Below are 15,302 nucleotides of genomic sequence, written 5' to 3' on the forward strand. Positions count from 1 at the left end.
TCATCTTATAGAATATGATACTCTTTCCAGAGATTTTAACCATCATATGGAATTTAATATCATCTCAGGTAGGGAATTCTGTGGGTAGATTTTTGAATTATATAGAAAGATTATAATACTTATCAATAAAATTTTAATAGGAATTTTCCATAGAGATTTGGAGAGAAGAGAGCTGTTCTGTTGTTAAGATTGCAACAGCATCACACTACAAAAAAAAAATGTTGCCACCCCACTATCGTCATCAAGAAAAGGCTTCCCAGGCTACAAACTGAGGAGCAAGTAGTATGACTGGAGGATATGTTTGGTGTTAAACTTGGGATGAATTGTCAAGCCATTTTGGAGATATGGAAATATAAAACTTTCAGAGTTTTCTTTAATTGGCAAATTCTTACTATGTATTTGATCACATTGCATCTCCACAGTGGTAAGGCCAAGAAACTAAATTAGTTTTGCTTTGATTTCAACAACACTGTTTCATTTTGAAGAGCTAGATCACCATACCTTGGAACTTCTCAAATGGAAAGATCAGAACACAGCAGTCATGTCACAAAATTGTGAAGTTACAAGTAATAATTCTTGCATAACAAAAGAGGTTCATAAACAACATGTCAGGTTTGGCAATTTCATATAGCCATTGTTTGGTTTCAGAATACCACTAGAATTTCTAAGGTACATACTGTAGCAGGCATATTTTAAAAGTCAAGCAGTTTATACCATTATCCCAGTTTTGACCAACCCGGCATGTAGATTTTTATACACCAAAGGTCAATCCACACAAAAATTGTGTTGTTTTTAAGATACAGGAGTGGAGAAGGAATTTAGTTTGTAGAAAATTTCAGTTCATAAAAAAAATTCTTCATTACCTTTTTGGAGAAGCACAGAACTGCTAGCTAAAACTACTGTTGGATATGCTGTGCTGTACATTTAGCTAAAACAACATAAAAACAATTGTCAGACAAAAAACTTCACTAATCTGAAGCTAGTGTCCTTACTATGTATGAATAAAAAACGTGTCTGGGGGTTTAAATGTCCATAGCAAATAGCATCACACTTGAGCATCCTGCCTTCCCAAAATACTCAGTCACCCCACACAGAGGAATTGGCTGCAATTGGACATTCTAGCCTAAACCATATTGGAGATGTGCTTTTCCAAAAGAAATGTTAGAGACTTCACAAAGAGGAAAATCTTTTGAACTTCCATGTTTTAAAAACAGCATGTCCAATTCCACTCAAATTTGTCCCCAAAATATTCTCACCTAGAAGAGGATTGTAAATAAGAAATTTGAGGTGGATTGAATTCAGTGGCATGATATGATACCAGGGATGAATTTGGTCCTAAGTCATCATCATTTTGGCAGCATAATGTCTTCCATCCTCCACAGGGCTTTGAAATAAGGATTTTCAATTGCATTTTCACTACATTTCTATGCAAATAAATTTTGAAATCTAGACAAGATCTTCCTCTCTGCTAAAGAATCCAGCACACTCTCTGCATTTTGTGTTCATTATACCATTAATGGTACATAGATTTGCTGATGGATGGTGTCCTCATATCCTCCTCAAATTTCTGCTCATCGGGCTCCCGATGGAAGTGGGTCCTGCCTACACCTGTCTGACACGTGAACCATGCAAAATCCTTTGAGGGGGATTTTTTTTTTTTTATCTCTACTCACTTCTGATGAAGCAGACAAAGGATTCCTGACAAACATGTGTTCACCTGCCCAGTGGTGATTGTGAGATAATTTTAGTCACTCTTAAAGGGTTTCTATAATTTCTCAATTTAGTGGTAGTTACTGAACGAATTTCCACTGAAAAGCTCTACTGGTGTTCCACCAATTGTGTTGTACATTATTTTTCTGCTTCTGAAAAACTTATGTTTTTCATTAAAGGCCCAATGATGCCAAATTTGCTAATAGCGAGTGGTACCTTTCTACACGAGTAGCCCTACTGAAAACAATGGAACTCTGTGTGGAGTAAGATACTATTCCAGGTGAGTAAGGGGAGCACAACTGGGCCCTAAATCAATTGGTGATCTGGTGATCTCTGAGAGCCATTAACTTGTGATCTGGTAAGCTCAAAATAAAAAAAAATTTTAAAAAATCACAATGGTTTTCTTAATGGAAAACAAAAAATGTTTAAAATTAACCAAAAGCTAAAATGTAACCTGGAGGCAAATTACTCATGTGGCACATCCATTATGAAAAGCTAAAGTCAACAATGAAAGAAGTCCCCCACCCCCCCTGCATTCTTTGGATGAGCAGTTACCTGATATCATCCAGCTCTGCACACTTAGACATTTTATTATCCTAGCCCATGGTTTTCCCGGTTCAACACTTACTGTTGCCACACTTTACCCTGCTCAAGGGCAGCAGCAGAAATGGGCTGCTGAATGGCAACATTCTGATCCACCTTACCCCAAGTTCAGGCTGTGCAGATTCAGAATTCTGGTTTGGCCTCTTGTAGAAACAGCAGCTAGCAGCAATGTTCAGAGGAATATCTGAATCTCCCCAAAATTTAGAGAGATTTGATTCCAGGATTTTGGTTTGGGCTCAGAGCTATTAGAGAAGTAAAACACTGCAGATGTTACCATGAGGAGAAAGAAGAAATAATACAAGTGGAATTTACAGACACCGAAAGGACAAACATAGACATGCACCAATGGCAATACACAGCTGGACTTGATTTTCAATGGATCTTAAACCTGGTTTCCATTTATGCATGAGCCACTTTGTTCTAACAGAGTCCAACATGCAGAGTTTTGGTGCACCAGAACCCATGTGGCTTTTGCATGGAATCCCTTTACTGCCTGTGGACATAGATGTTTGTGTGCTAGACATGAGCTTAGGCAAAGTTGTGCACACCCAAGTGGAGGCTTCCACCTTGGGGCCAGGGGGTAACCAGAATCCATATCTATCTCAGTCCACTTTATAGTCAGCTAGACTTTAAAAAAAAAAAAGAGAGAGAGAGAGAGAGAGAGTGTGTCAGCAAACTAAGGTTTCCTATTATTGAGTCATTTAAACACTGAACATCCCTCTACTTTCTTTCTGTAATGGCATCAAATCCCTGCGAATTGTGTCACATCCATCCAATGGCCCTACTAATTACCTATTGTATCTTTACAACACAATGCACAAGAGAGTCACGGAGCATCCAAAGGACTGTACCTCAGAGTGCAAAATATTAGTTAATATCTTCTGCCTTTAATTCAGTTTGAACCTTTTCATAAGGAGATCAAGGTTAAACAAACTCCTCTAGAGTCAACTTCTTTTCTTTACGTTCCTTCCCCCCACCTCCACCCCACCGCTAAATTATACCTTTTGTGTTTCTTTTTATCCCAGTGCAAGGCATCTAGGGAAATTTATACCACTGTAAATGTGAAAAGCCTTAATCAAGGACTTTTTTTTTAATAAAATCTTTCTTGTAATTTAAAACAGTTTAACTTTCTTAACCTTTCCTCATAATTGAAATATTTTCAGTACCAGCCTATTCCTCCCCATTCATAACCCTGGGGTAACATCCAGTGCTCTGTGCTTCAGGTCCCAACGAAATCTCTTCTCTTTAAGTTCAAGTCTAATTAGAATTCATAAGTGGCACTAACTTCCTTCCAAAGTCATATAAACACAAGGCTAGGTACTACATCTTGAGCCTTTATTCCAAAGCATTGCCAAAATATTACAGTGTTGTCTGTCCAAGTTTTGGAACAAATTGAAAAATTAAACAGTAATAAGCCACCCGAACCAGATGGTGTTCATTCATGAGTTCTGAAGGAACTCACAGGTGAAACTGCACAGCTACTAACTGTGGTATGGAACCTATTGCTTAAATCAGCCTCTGTACCAGATACTAACGAATAGCTAATGTGATGCCTATTTTTTTTAAAAAGGCTGACAGGTGATCCTGGCAATTACAGGCTGGTGAGCCTAACCTCAGGACCAGGCAAATTGGTTGAAACTAGAGGAAAGAACAGAATTATCAGACACACAGATGAAAACAATTTGTTGGGGAAAGAGTCAACAAGGCTCATCTAAAGGGAAATCATGCCTCACCAATCAATTAGAATTCTTTGAGGCTGCCAACAAGCCTGTGGACAAGGGTGATGGGACCTCATCAAAGGATCTTAAGCTAAGTAAGCAGTAATGGGATAAGAGGGAAGGTGCTTTTCATGGATCATGGTTAAAAAGACAGGAAGAAGAGGATAGGAATGAATGGTCAGTTTTCATGGTGAAGAAATGTAAATAACAGGATCTGTACTGAGACCAGTGCTGTTCAAGACATTCATAAATGATCTGGAAAAAAGAGTAAACAGTGAGGTGGCAAAGCTGGCAGACGATACAAAGTTACTCAAAATAGTTAGGTCCAAAGCTGACTGTGAAGATTTACAAAGGGATCTTCCAAAACTGGGCAACACAAAGGCAGATGAAATTCAAGGTTGATAAATGCAAAATGATGCACATTGGAAAACATAATTCTAACTATACATACAAAATGATGGTGTCTAATTTAGCTGTTACACCCAAGAAAGAGATTTTGGAATCATGAATAGTTCTCTGAAAACATCTGCTCCTTGTGCAGCAGCAGTCAATAAGCTAATAGAGTGTTGGGAACCATGAGAAAAGGGATAGACAATAAGACAGAAAAAATCTTAATGGCACTATATAAATCCATTATAAATCCACAGCTTGAATACTGTGTGCAGTTCTGATCACCCCATCTCAAAAAAAGCTATATTAGAATTGGAAAAAATATAGAGAAGGGCAACAAAAATGATTAGGGGAATGGAACAGATTCCATATGAGGAAAGAGTAAAAACACCAGGACTGTTCAGCTTAGTTCTATAAAACCACGAATGGTGTAGAGAAAGTTAATAAGAAAGTGTTATTTACCCCTTCACATAAGACAAGAATCAGCTGTCACCCAATGAAATTCATAGGCAGCAGGTTTAAAACAAACTTAAGGAACTACTTCTTCATGCAATGCCGTGTCAACCTGTGAAACGCATTGTCAGGGAATATTGTCAAGGCCAGAAGCGTAACTGGGTTCAAAAAATAATTAGATCAGTTCATGAAAAATAGGTCCATCAATGGCTATTAGCCAAGATGGTCAGGGATGCAACCCCATTCACTGGGTGTCCCAAAACGTCCGACTGCCAGAAGCTGTGATTGGATAACAGTAGGTGGATCATTTGATAAATTGCCCCATTCTGTTCACTCCCTCTGAAGCCACTGTGGGAAGACAAAAAGAAAAGGAGTACTTGTGGCACCTTAGAGACTAACCAATTTATTTGAGCATAAGCTTTCGTGAGCTACAGCTCACTTCATCGGATGCATACTGTGGAAAGTGTAGAAGATCTTTTTATACACACAAAGCATGAAAAAATACCTCCCCCCACCCCACTCTCCTGCTGGTAATAGCTTATCTAAAGTGATCACTCTCCTTACAATGTGTATGATAATCAAGTTGGGCCATTTCCAGCACAAATCCAGTTTTCTCTCTTCCCCGCCGCGCCCCCCCCCCCCCAAACCCACTCTCCTGTAGGTAATAGCTTATCTAAAGTGATCACTCTCCTTACAATGTGTATGATAATCAAGTTGGGCCATTTCCAGCACAAATCCAGGGTTTAACAAGAACGTCTGGGGGGGGGGGGGTAGGAAAAAACAAGGGGAAATAGGTTACCTTGCATAATGACTTAGCCACTCCCAGTCTCTATTCAAGCCTAAGTTAATTGTATCCAATTTGCAAATGAATTCCAATTCAGCAGTCTCTTGCTGGAGTCTGGATTTGAAGTTTTTTTGTTGTAATATCGCAACTTTTATGTCTGTAATCGCGTGACCAGAGAGATTGAAGTGTTCTCCGACTGGTTTATGAATGTTATAATTCTTGACATCTGATTTGTGTCCATTTATTCTTTTACGTAGAGACTGTCCAGTTTGACCAATGTACATGGCAGAGGGGCATTGCTGGCACATGATGGCATATATCACATTGGTGGATGTGCAGGTGAACGAGCCTCTGATAGTGTGGCTGATGTTATTAGGCCCTGTGATGGTGTCCCCTGAATAGATATGTGGGCACAGTTGGCAACGGGCTTTGTTGCAAGGATAGGTTCCTGGGTTAGTGGTTCTGTTGCGTGATATGTGGTTGCTGGTGAGTATTTGCTTCAGGTTGGGGGGCTGTCTATAGGCAAGGACTGGCCTGTCTCCCAAGATTTGTGAGAGTGTTGGGTCATCCTTCAGGATAGGTTGTAGATCCTTCATAATGCGTTGGAGGGGTTTTAGTTGGGGGCTGAAGGTGACGGCTAGTGGCGTTCTGTTATTTTCTTTGTTAGGCCTGTCCTGTAGTAGGTGACTTCTGGAAACTCTTCTGGCTCTATCAATCTGTTTCTTCACTTCCGCAGGTGGGTACTGTAGTTGTAAGAATGCTTGATAGAGATCTTGTAGGTGTTTGTCTCTGTCTGAGGGGTTGGAGCAAATGCGGTTGTATCGCAGAGCTTGGCTGTAGACGATGGATCGTGTGGTGTGGTCAGGGTGAAAGCTGGAGGCATGTAGGTAGGAATAGCGGTCAGTAGGTTTCCGGTATAGGGTGGTGTTTATGTGACCATCGTTTCTTAGCACTGTAGTGTCCAGGAAGTGGATCTCTTGTGTGGACTGGACCAGGCTGAGGTTGATGGTGGGATGGAAATTGTTGAAATCATGGTGGAATTCCTCAAGGGCTTCTTTTCCATGGGTCCAGATGATGAAGATGTCATCAATATAGCGCAAGTAGAGTAGGGGCGTTAGGGGACGAGAGCTGAGGAAACGTTGTTCTAAGTCAGCCATAAAAATATTGGCATACTTTGGGGCCATGCGGGTACCCATAGCAGTGCTGCTGATTTGAAGGTATACATTGTCCCCAAATGTAAAATAGTTACGGGTAAGGACAAAGTCACAAAGTTCAGCCACCAGGTTAGCCGTGACATTATCGGGGATAGTGTTCTTGACGGCTTGTAGTCTATCTTTGTGTGGTGTAGAGGGCTTTTACATCCATACTGGCCAGGATGGTGTTATCAGGAAGATCACCGAAGTTTCCTCAGGAAGTCAGTGGTGTCTCGAAGGTAGCTGGGAGTGCTGGTAGCGTAGGGCCTGAGGAGGGAGTCTACATAGCCAGACAATCCTGCTGTCAGGGTGCCAATGCCTGAGATGATAGGGCGCCCAGGATTTCCAGGTTTATGGATCTTGGGTAGTAGATAGAATATCCCAGGTCGGGGTTCCAGGGGTGTGTCTGTGCGGATTTGATCTTGTGCTTTTTCAGGGAGTTTCTTGAGCAAATGCTGTAGTTTCTTTTGGTAACTCTCAGTGGGATCAGAGGGTAATGGCTTGTAGAAAGTGGTGTTGGAGAGCTGCCGAGCAGCCTCTTGTTCATATTCCGACCTATTCATGATGACAACAGCACCTCCACAGGATACTAGGCTAGATCACTCTGACCCAGTATGGCCATTCTTATCAGGGGTGAAAGTAACATAAAAGGCTTACCAGTATGGAAGGGGCAGGGCCTCGGGCTGAAGCAGTGGTGGTCAGCCTCCCCTAGCCAGCCCATCTGCGCTGCCTGGCCCATGCTGCCCAGGGCTCCGGTGGTGATTTAAAGTGTGTATGTTTGTGGGTATGTGGACATCGACAAGCGGTAGTGGCAGCAGCTGGGAGCCCTGGGCCCTTTTAAATTGCCAGCCCCCGGGGCAGCTGCCTCTTTTGCCCCTCCGCACCGGTGGCCCTGCCGGTAGGGTCCCTGCCACCAACGGGGTGGGAAAAAGGGGCAGCAGCATTAAAGCGTTGCCGCGGTAACGCTTTAACTTCGGCTGCGTATGGGCCGGTACTAGCGGGCACTTCTTACCGGTATGCCGTACTGGCCTACTTTCACCCCTGATTCATATGTTCTTAACCCACAGGCTCTCGTTTGCAGGTACTGAAACAATATGAAGCAGTTAGGGGGAAAGCTGAAGGTGTGAAGATGCAGCAAAGAAAGCGTGCTAGACATTAGGGAGGAGGAAGTGGATTAAGAACTGGGTAAGGCTTATTCAAATTTGTTAGGATTATGCATAGGGCTTCTGATTTTTGGTTCAAAGTGATAAACACCGCTGATACAAAAGCAATTAAATCAGTGTTTATTCAACAAACACCAGAAAAGGTTATTTGTATTTAAGTGATTGTCTATGTCCACATACCCACAAACATACACCACGCATTACAGTATATACAAAGAGAAAGTCCCCCAAAACGTAATTTTTGGACATCTACATAAAACACAAATTGCTAAAAATAAATCCCAAAACACAGAAGCCCTAATTATGGATTAAGGCCCAGATCCTCAAAGATATTTAGGCACCTAACTCCATTGAAATCAGAGAGTTATATGCCTAAATACCTTTGAGCTTAAAGCCCTGATTCAGCAAAGCACTTAATGACATGCTTAACTTTCAGCATCTGCTTAAGTCCATCCCTATTCAGCACAGCACTTAAACATGTGCTTAATTTTAAGCATATGCTTTAAGTTCTTTGCTGAACAGGAATGGACAAATATAATTTTAAGCATTAAACTTGTGCTAAACTGTTTTGCTGAACTGAGGCCTAGAACTGTGGGAAAAACAGGGCTAGGTATGCTCAATCCCCTATTTTCGTTATTTCAAGCAGCAGTAATTAGAAATGGGAGTATATCACATATACCTGTGACCTACCATTGAGGCTACCACCCAGCTGGGGAAAAGGACAACGGTGAAGAAAGGACATGAGAGGGTTCCAGGGTAACGTTGATGAAAATATACCAGTATGCATTGCCACAGATATTCTAAACTCTCCAAAAAGTAATTAATATCAAAGGGACATTTCCAACTCCTGTTAATATCTGCATACATCAAATGGCAGTAAGTCCTAGAAAACTGAAGAAAGAAAGAAACAGAAGGAGTGGCCATTTCTTCCTGCCCTACTGACCTTCAGAGAACAAGTGCATAGCAATTACCTTATTAGGCAACGCACAGCCAGACATCTCAGGGCTTTTTATATTCTTTATTTAGAGACAGAAAACCTAAGGAAGGAAAAGCTGAAATTGCTAACCTCTTGCTAAGCTCATGAGCTATGCTCCACTGATGGGGGAACACAGCTGGACCTGCTACAGGTTCACTTCCACAGTAAGCAGCAATTATGGCTGGATTTTCAAAAGGGGCCTAGGAGATTTAGACACATCTCCTGTTAACTTCCAAAGAGATTTGGGTGCCTGACTCCCTTAGGTCCTTTTGAAAAGTCTATATGGATCTGTTTACATCATTAATGCCACTTTTACAATGCAGGCATTTGTCATCACTATTGATATGGACATGAATATTCTTATTTGCCAATAATTTTCTGTCCAAAACCATAGGTTTTACCCACACAGTTATTTGGCTACCCCTTAATATTTGAAACAGAGAGGGTGAATGGATGTGTCAGAGAGTTGATGAAGGAATATATAGCATTCCATCTCCAGATCTTTGGTTCAGATCTAGTCTAGCTGGTAGTAACGGAAAGTCATTACTGTTCGATGAGACAAGGTGGGGTGAAGTAATAGCTTTTATTAGTGATAGAGACAACCTTTTGAGCGTAGACAGAGCTCTTCTTCAGGTCCTTGTTGAGCCCATAAAAGATATTACCTCAGCCACCTTGTCTCTCTAATATCCTGGGACCAACAGAGCTACCACAGCAGTGCAAATTACTATATGATTGCTGTTCAGTGGCCTTGGTGAAAGGATTTGGTGATGCCTCTCCAGTTGATAAGAATCCATAGCACAATACAATTGACTCTGCCTTTGGCAGCCTCAGGACAGAACCCAAGGACTGAATAGTTCGGGAGTCTGAACTAATCACCTCCTCACTCCCCAGAGATAGTTTCTTGAGGTCTAGCAACCCAGCATTTTCAGGATCCCCAGATTTGCCCAAAACGTTTTGATACATAATTTTAGAAACCCACAGACACATTCCCTTGCTCATTTACAAAAGTCACAAGTGATTGTCTATCTCAATTGTGGCAACAAAGCAAGGATCAGACAGTCAAAAATAAACCATATTTAAAAGTGAATTTGAGGGTGAACAACCTAACAGCAGCATTTTAAAATATTTTTTTTTTTACAGTATTAAGCATCTCAGTCGCGTGTATTGACACATTTGGGCCTGATTTTTAAACCTTGCTTCTGTTTGTGAGAATACAATTTTGCACCCAATCAACGGAAAGCACAAATGCTAACATTTAGATCTCTAAACTGAACTGCAAGCACAATCGAGTAGTGAGGTACCCAGCTGCTGACCTTACATTCACAAAAATGAAGGCAACATTTAAAAGTCAGGTCCACTGAAAATCCATAACAATATTTATGTCTATTGACCTTATAAATCAACTAAACCTAATCAACCAAGAACAAAACCCATTAAAGAAACTGAGCATTAACATATGAAAACAACAATATCAATAAGGCCAACACAACCCAAATTCAACCAAGAGAACTCACAAGGGAAAATATATGCTTAAATTATTTGAAAATCCTACATAAGAGTGAAAAATAGTACACTGGCAAGTATGCAGACAGATATCACTTGCTGCGTAACTCATTGCATGACAACTACAACCTTTCAAGAGGGCACACGTTTTTCAGACACACACACACAATTACATATATACATTATGCATCCTGAGGAAGCAAAACAGCTTACCCACAAGCTATAACAATGTCGCTCCACCTCCTGCAATAAAACACATAGAAGGAGACTCTAGGGGATGAAGTTTCCATGAGATGTTCTTCCCTTATCATTCCATCAGTGGGGTCAGGAAGTGACAAACCCTTCACCCCTGGAATAGGATGAGGAACCTGTTAGCAAACCTGACAGAATCTCTTGTGATCCATGGGAGGCTAAGGACATCTTCACAATGGCTCTGTCCCCCAGGGCCTGTGTCTTCACTCACAAGCAGTGCAGCTTGACTAGATCCACCAAGTTACAGACTCTATCTCTGCATGAGGCAGACCCCAGGATACCAGCTCATTGGCATAAGACAAGATAAGGAAGAACGGTCCGGTGCTTAGGATGGTAGCCTGGGAACCGGGTACACCTGAGTTTAATTCTCTGCTCTGCAGCAGAGTTCCTGTGTGACCTTGGGCAAGCCACTCGTCTCTGTCTCAGTTCTCCACCTGTAAAATGGGGATAATTGCATTTCCTCACCTCAAAGGGTGTTATGAGGCTGTCAAATACTATGATAATGGGGGCCATCTGAGCAACTAAGGTAAATAGATTAGTAACTTTCAGTCACTCCTGAGCCAGGATAGGTTCAAACAGGCAACCCAAATTCTCATCATCATTCTCCTGAGCCTTCCTCCCTCTATGATGTCATTTTTGAACATTCAGCCTATAGGATGAGGATATAAAATAACGTCCTTGAAGCTTGCTGTTTCCAAAGGCCTATCAAACTAATGAGAAGCTGTTGATATTTAATTTTGCTTATAAAGCACATGTGAACAGGTACTTTTGAAAGCATGAAGCAAAATATTAGAGGCAAAGTATTTGTTATTTATTATCAGAAGCCTTACCAGATTTAAGAGCTACCCATTAGTGTGGAGCTGGAATCTTTGTCACTCTCCCTAAAGAACCAGTAACATTTAGCTAAGATCTAGGAGTAACCTTTAAGATACTGCTTGCAAAGAAGTCACCAGGGATACCTTGAAGATGTTCAGGCTGGAAACTTTTCCTTCTCTAACAAGAGAGAAAAGCACTATTCATTATTTGGAGTGTACTATGAGCAAAAGACCAGCTAAACTAAACCAAGACATACTGTAGCTAAACATTTTAATTATGTCTCCAAGGTATGCTTTTCCAGACACTCAGGGCAAAGACAGTGGTACCAGATTTAGGAACAGGAGTAATCACTAACCGAGGCTAGACAGACACATGCTGTTCAAGACAAAGTTTCTTTCTCAAGAAATGTTCAGTTAAGAGAGAAACATATGAGCTCTGTAAGCTACACAAAAGCAACAACTCCTCAGCAGAGGATCAAACACAGGCAAGGAGGATTGATCAGTCAGTTACCGTACAGGGCTTCAGTCTATTCGTTGCTTCATTTTAATGGGGGAGCCATTATTCACATTTTCAGATACCTCATCTCAACTTTCCTGAAAAATTTGCACCTACAAGTTTAGAAGCCAGCTTCAGGTCTAAATTTGGCCCAAAGACTCTTTGCTGTCATGAAGGTTGGAGAGTGAATTTTGTTGCTGATGATTAACTTTTATTTGCAACCTTTGTTCTTAACTCACCTTGTAGAGCTACTGTGACATTCTATACCCTGGGGGAGCATCCTGGAACCCCCATATTCTTCATTTTTATATAATCATGATCTTACATATACGGCATGCCTTGTAAGGTATCAGGGGAAACGTTATGACCTTCTGAAAGTCATTTTGCTATCCATATATGTGTATTATTAATGCATGTGAAGTTATGAGAATTGTGTTTGTTGTATGGTTGTCACTAAACCATGCTGTAAGTTGGGGAATCAGCCAGATATTAGCCCCCCCCCAGAGACAACAGCAATATAGCTGGGTGTGGGGCGCCACATGCTGTTGTGCTGAATGATCACAACACCTGGAGGGGTTTGCTGCTTGTCACTAGCAAGGCATTGAGAGAGACAGCCCAGGCTGGAGAGAGTTCAGGGGGCACAGCAGTCCCACAGTCCCAGGCTGCACCCCGGGAATCCCCTCACAGCTACTATACAAATAAGAGACATAATTTGCCCTCACATAGTAGCTATCACCCAAGGAACTCAAAGCCCTTCATAGATATTACTTAAGCCTTGCAACACCACTGTGCATATTATTATTCCCAGCTTACAGAAGGGTATACAGAGGTTAGGGCTGAGCTTTTCAAAGCCATCTCTTGGATTTGGATGCCCAATTTCCATTAAAATTAATGGGAATTAGGTGTCAAAATCCATTAAGCAATTTTGAAAATCTCAGCCTGAATCTCTTTCCAAAGTTCATGAAAAAAAGCTAATAGCAGAACTGGGAATTAAACCTAGGATGAGCTACTGACATTTACTCATCTTCTCGAGCCTCCAGGCTCTACTGCCTTTAAATTTATAAAATATAATGCTGAGGAAAGGCCATTAACGTCTTCTATACTCTTCAAGTATGCAGGTAAGTAACATCCTTAATGAAGGTGAGAGCTTAGTTTCTGACTAGAGTTTAGATGCTGGAAAAACAGGTTAAAGAAAACGTCTTCCTTGGGGTAAAGCAAGCATTTCACTGCCCATCCACCACCATGCTCCCCATGTCAGAGAGGACTGGCTAATCTTTACAAAGCTCTTGTAGGCCTGGTCTCATCAGCTACCGTACCCCATCTGCTGCACGTTCTCTCTCTGACTCCCTGGGCATTTTGCTTTGGACCAAACTGTGGGTATGTCTGCACAGGGATAAAAAAAAAATACATGGTTAGCCTGGATCAGCTGACTTAGGCTCCAGGGCTGAAAAATTGCTTTGTAGACTTTCAGGCTCAGGCCATAGCCCGAGCTCCAGGGCCCTATGAGGGTGAAGGGTCCCACAGCTTGTGTTCCAGCTCGTGCTCCAGCTCAAACAGCTACACAATGAATTTTAGCCTGACAGCCAAAACTTGAATCAGCTGACCGGGGCCAGCTATGGCTGTGCCAGGAGTCTTTTATCCTTGTGTAACCATACCCTGTGAGACAAGTAGCATTACCTCTGTGGTGTTAATGTGTCTACTCATTTCATCATTTCTTGGGGTTTCCATCCACCCTATTGTTCACAAAATTAATGGCCCTCCTCATTAACCCACAAGGATTTTACAGCACATATAAAAACAGGTATTTGAAAATAGGCATAAACTGGCTCATGCATGTGAAGGGCAGAATTCATACCATACACCCACAGATGATGAAGTGCAGAGAATGGAGCAGACTATAGAGGCAGTAATGGATTTGTTTTCAGTAGTGGACTATACTCACTCTCTTTCTGCAACAATTATGGGCAAGCCTCATGCCACTTCTGCCTCAAAAAAAAAAAATCTCTCTCCTTGCCAGGCTACTTCACAAGGTGAGGCTTAAACACCTGTGCCTCAGATACACACAGCTGTTTGTGTGCAGCTTGCTAGCACTGATCCTTCTGTAAAACATGCTACATGCTGATTTGCTTGACTTGCATGCCCTAGAGTGATTGCTAGACCATAGCCATAGCGGAGAGACAGCTACCAACCACATAACCCGCCCTGGATTTTGTTACAAAGCAGTCAGTTTGCTTGATTCCCAATCAGCTATGCTGATAGTACATACAGCATAGACTATTCAGGCAGGATGGACGTAGCAATATACTCCTACTTTAGTCAGAGCCAGCCTTGGCAACCCAGCAGGCTCCCTTCCTAGTTTTGATTTGGGGGAGGCTCTATTGACATGAAGGCCAATCTCACCTTCCATTTTTTAAAAGGAGAGTCACAAAGTAGGCCTCTCTCTGCACACAGTCCTGCACAGGTTCCCCACCACTGTGGGGCCTTTTTTTTTTTTAAATAATGTGCTGAATGAGTCCTTCTCCCTAGAGTCAAGACACAGGGTAAAATCTCTCATCTCCCTGCAAGCCTAGGTTTCTCTAGCCCTTTCTTTAGGCTTCTCCTGCCTTCCTGTCTCTCTTTTAATTGTCCTCAGCTGAGGAGCTGAATCACCTTAATTGGTAATTAATCAATTATCTCATCAATCCATCCCATGTGGAAACACTTACAAAGCACAGCCACTCTGCCACAAGGAGTAAGTTGTTGGCCCTTTTTGTTGTGGAGCTCTCTTTGACAACATTAACTCTCAGCCTTAGCAATTGATTTATCACTAGCATTTTTCCTAAAAATCCCAAGTTATTAATGTTCTTCCCAAGAACTACCTGTATTGGGGCCCTCAAACGTATGGCTGTGAATCTCTTGAAGCCGTGACTTCCATGACCTCTGTGACAGACTTGCAGCCTTAGCCATGAGACAGGGGAGTTTGGGATACATTGCACGGGCTGCTCCAATATAAAAACTGGTAAGTATTATCAAGTAGAAAATGAGAAAGAGAGAGGGCTGCACTGACACAAGAGAGCTCAGGTGAGAGCAAAAGGCTAATGTCCAGACTCTGAGGAGCAAAAGAGAGACAATTACCGGTAGGGGAATGAAGCACTGGATGAATATGAAGGAAAGCAGATGAGAGGGTGCATTCAAAGAAAGAAGGAAAATGATATTAAAGAAAACAGAATACACAGAGAAAACATTAAGGAGAAACAGAATGGGTCA

At 41.7% G+C, this 15,302-nt stretch overlaps 1 long non-coding RNA gene across 1 annotated transcript in view; it reads right to left on the reverse strand.

Moving 5' to 3' along the window:
• Window positions 1-14,922, reverse strand: part of LOC122465561 — a 32,104-nt gene extending 17,182 nt beyond the window's left edge. Inside the window, exon 1 of the long non-coding RNA XR_006290491.1 lies at window positions 14,457-14,922. This is a non-coding gene — a long non-coding RNA (uncharacterized LOC122465561). The remainder of the gene's footprint in view (window positions 1-14,456) is intronic.
• Between the last annotated feature and the right edge of the window lie 380 nt (window positions 14,923-15,302).

The sequence above is a fragment of the Chelonia mydas genome, chromosome 4 (genome assembly GCF_015237465.2).
Source record: "Chelonia mydas isolate rCheMyd1 chromosome 4, rCheMyd1.pri.v2, whole genome shotgun sequence".
NCBI classification, from domain to species: Eukaryota; Metazoa; Chordata; order Testudines; family Cheloniidae; genus Chelonia; species Chelonia mydas.